The sequence below is a fragment of the Cupressus sempervirens genome, chromosome 10 (assembly GCF_028749045.1).
Source record: "Cupressus sempervirens isolate cs-2001-9-10 chromosome 10, ASM2874904v1, whole genome shotgun sequence".
Lineage (NCBI taxonomy): Eukaryota > Viridiplantae > Streptophyta > Pinopsida > Cupressales > Cupressaceae > Cupressus > Cupressus sempervirens.
In genome coordinates, this window is record NC_143127.1 from 441,035,572 (window position 1) to 441,040,252 (window position 4,681).

Sequence of the window (4,681 nt, forward strand, 5' to 3'; positions counted from 1 at the left end):
CTTTCCCAAAAGCCTAGCAGGACCAGCCTTGGAGTGGTTCTATCGTATCCCTCAAGGTACTATTAAAACTTTTGCAGAAATTTTTGAGGCGTTTGTTTCTCAGTATACCCATCTTGTTGAGACTGAATTATCTGTGGTGGACCTTGTCCACACCAAACAAAAAGGAGGAGAAAGTCTTACAGAGTACCTAGAACGTTGGCAGATCCTCACAACAAGGATCTCTTGCACCATCCTTGAGCGCCATCTTGTCAAGATGTTCATAAACAACGCACACCCTAGCCTCTCTCATCACATGGTTATGAACTGTTTGCAAACATACAAAGACATCAAAGAAAAAGGAATGGGCCTCGAGCAAGGTCTCATTAAGGACGGTGTCATCAGACTGTACAAGGAAAATACCCAGGACCGTGGGTCAAACAATGACAAAACCTGATATTGGAACAAGAACAAGAACACAGTGACAGATGGTGCCACTGAGACTCGATAGTTTCATATTTTTGGAGTGCCTACCAATGTTCCCACCACATTTTGCCAACAACAAACTTATCAACAGCAACCTCCTGTGTACCACCAACCAACCACCTGTGCAACCTCATCAGAAAATATAGATTCCTCATAACCAAACTAATGCTATCACATTGGCGGCAAGTAGTAAACCCTGTGTTCAGAGGCAACCACAAACATATACCCCATTAGGGGAACCTCTTGATACAATCTTCAAAAAATTGGCCAAAGATAACCTTGTTCAATACCCACAAATGCAACCCTTAGAACCCAATTAGTCTAGAGCATCCTAGTACAAAGATAACGAATATTGAAAACTCCATCGTGTCAAAGGGCACACTACCCTTAAATGCATGTAGCTGAGGGATTATGTACAGGACCTCATTGACTGAAAAGAGATCATAGTAGGGGCACAACCCTCACCAAATGCAGGATTAATGATGTATCAAAATGCTTTCCCTCCTCATAACACAAACTCGGGAAAGGCACCTGCAAACCCTCCTATCAACAAACCTAACAAAGCTCTGGGTAAACAAGGTGACAACCGAGACACGTCTCAAAATTATACCTCAGCGTATTTGGACTATGGTAGCTTAATTGGTTGCATATCCCAAGTTGAACCATCTATCAATGTCATCAATATCAAAGGCCCAGACACTCAGTGTGCAGTCACTACCCGTCGGACACGACTCAATATAGCTGGTCCATCTGTATCCACGCAAGTTAGACCACCATCAGCATGACCACCTCCATCTCGAGCATCTCCATCAGAATCACCTTCACTAGAGCCACATTATAACATCTTGGAACACCTTGGAAACATGCCGGCCTAGATCTCCATCTTGGATTTCTTACGAACAAGCCCACTTTATCAAGAGATCCTCGATAGTACTCTACATGAGTCACGCATCCCTTCCGACATAAATGCCACTGAGTTTTGCAACTTGGTTGGCCATCTTTTGGCCTCTTGTGCCTTATATTTCAAAACCACTGATATCCCAATAGTTGAACCCGATCACATCCTCCCACTCTGCATAGCTGTCATGGTTTCTACTTTGCAGTTAAGCGTGTCACTATAGATAATGGATTAGCTCTCAACCTATGTACTCTAAATTTCATCAAGCAGGCAGGATATACTAAAGCAGATATCATCAATGAGGTGATCACCATCAAGGCATATGACAATTTAGAGCATACTACTGAAGGAACCATCTTGCTCCCTATCAGGGTTAGCCTAGTCACTCAAGAAACACTTTCTCATGTAGTTGATCTTAATCTTCCATATAAAATCCTCCTCAGTCGTCCATGGATTCATGCCATGAAGGCTGTTTCATCCACATATCATCAGTGCGTCAAATTTTTGCATAATGGCACTGAGATAACCATCCACGTAGATCCTGAACCCTTTTCTTATTGCAATGCGGTTGAAGCTTCATATACCAATCACTATCCTAGCATCAAAATTGGCACCACCATGGCCAGCTCCTCTGGCACCTGCCACGATCTGAACACCATTTTAGCCTCCACTCTCTCCATGGTTAAGATCAACTACCAAGGTTGTGGCGAGTAAAGTCTCATAGATGCTTTTGTTGTTGGCGCTCTACCACTTGACCCACATACTCAAAGACGCCCAATACATCAAGGGCCTATACCAGAAGCTACCTCTCGACTTCACTAGTTGGGTCCTACCACATTTGTCACCAAAGGTATCCTTGATGGAGCAAAAAATACACCAGACATTAACACATGGTTATACAAGGAGCCACCTCCTAAAAGTGAACCACTTCTTGATCACTTTAAATAGAAATATCCCTGGTCACATCGCTTGGCCACAGAGCAATGGGATTATCAAGGAGGTGGTTTAGGTTGCTAGGAATCAGGTATGAGATAGCCCATATAATAAAGTACTGCTCTGATACCACTAACGAAGGGCCGCTTTGATACCACTTGATGATGGGCCACACTACCTTTACCAACTCATGACAAAGAATGCAACAAGATCTCTTAAGATCCAATCCAAACCCAAGCTAGTCCAAATCCAAACTCTGGTAGAAACCTCTGAGATCTCAACTTTGTGCTTGCAAGCCACCAAGCAACCTCCTTGTTTCTAAACTGCAGCCACTAGCTCTTCTCCAACTTTATCCAAGATCCAAGTGTAAACTGCCTCACATTCGGCGCTCTGTCTACACTCACAACTCCACCATAATCTTGCTGTAAACTACCTCACATTTGGCGCTCTGTCCACAGACTAAGGAAAACTGACTCTTCACTTCCTCCTTCTCTTTCACACCTTGAAGCCTTCACACTTTCCAACTTTCCTTCCAACGCTTCTCCTTCTTGAGCTTCCAATTCTCAAGCTTTCACTTCTCAACCTTCTACTCCTCGAGCTTGATTAGAAATGCTCATATGCCTTGCTTAAATAGGCACTGACCACCCAATACATGACTTATGCACAACCTTTGAGTATTTCTCCACAACCTTCTACAACTTCCATAACTTTCTACAATATCCACAACTTTCTACAATATTCATAACTTTTTAGAATTCTACCCACACACCTCGATAAATGTAATGACAACCATTTATTTTTTATTTTTTTCTATTATGCCACCTATGCACCTCGAAAATAGAAATCCTCTTTTTCTTTCTTTTCTCCTTTTTCCCCTTTTTTATTTTTTTATTATTTCTCCTCTAATTTTTGTCACATTTCTCTCTCCTCCAAATTTTTTTTTTTTTTTTTTTAAAATTTTCCATGCAAGATGCTCCTACATCAGACTCCCCCGGTAGATAGAAAAGTGTGTCCCACACTTTGACGCCAAACGAAAGATCTACCACCATCTTCATCTTCACAAAAGGCTTCCACCTCAACGGGGACAACAAAACCACCATGCAAATCTTCCACATCTGCATTACTCTATCAAACACTAGAATCTCAACCATCCAATCAACAAGCTCATGACCAAGAACAAACTGAACATAATGCTTCAACAGAAAACTCTCATCCACATCAACAACTAGTGAATTCATACCATCAATAATAAACTCCACATTAGCAACCACATGTAGATCTCCATCAACACATGCCAAACTCTCAACACTAGCAACCTCATTTCTCACAACAAGATGCTCTGCAATACATAACTTACCTCCAACAACAACTGGATCATCCAGGACCAAGTGCTCTGCAACATACAAGTCACCATCAACATCAACTAGATCATTCACAACCGAGTGCTCCACAATCTCCTCAACCAATTGATCATGAAAACCAACATTTGTCCCAACATAAACAACATTAGGAATATCTTTAGCAACAACCTCTAGTTGCTCTACAGGTTCTGCATCAAGCTCCACAAATTGATTGGCAAAACCATCCTCTTCCACCTTGACCTTCTTAGCTTTAGCATCCAACCGAGCAAACATCTTAGAAAAATTCCTCTCCACTATATCATGGATTTTTGCAATCCTCTTGGAGCCATCTCCCAAGATCTTCGTAAACCCTCTGCAACAAATCCTTCCCACGCTCCTTGTGACAACCAAATTGTTTGCAAGTCAGATCGCAACCTGCCACCTCGCACGAACAATCAAGAACCACATCACAAGTCTAGGACAACAGATTTGCAATCCACCAGCTCTGATAAACTTCACCCAACCAAGGTCCTGGTACAAACTGCCTCACACTTCGGTGATCTGCTTGTACACTCAGGAACTCCTTCTCTGATACCACTTAATGAAGTACTGCTCTGATACCACTAACGAAGGGCCACTCTGATACCACTTGATGACGGGCCACACTACCTTTACCAACTCATGACAAAGAATGCAACAAGATCTCTCAAGATCCAATCCAAACCCAAGCTAGTCCAGATCCACACTCTGGTAGAAACCTCTGAGATCTCAACTTTATGCTTGCAAGCCACCAAGCAACCTCCTTGTTTCTAAACTGTAGCCACTAGCTCTTCTCCAACTTTATCCAAGATCCAAGTGTAAACTGCCTCACATTCGGCACTCTGTCTACACTCACAACTCCACCATAATCCTGTTGTAAACTACCTCACATTCGGCGCTCTGTCTACAGACTAAGGAAAATTGACTCTTCACTTCCTCCTTCTCTTTCACACCTTGAAGCCTTCACACTTTCCAACTTTCCTTCCAATGCTTCTCCTTCTCGAGCTTC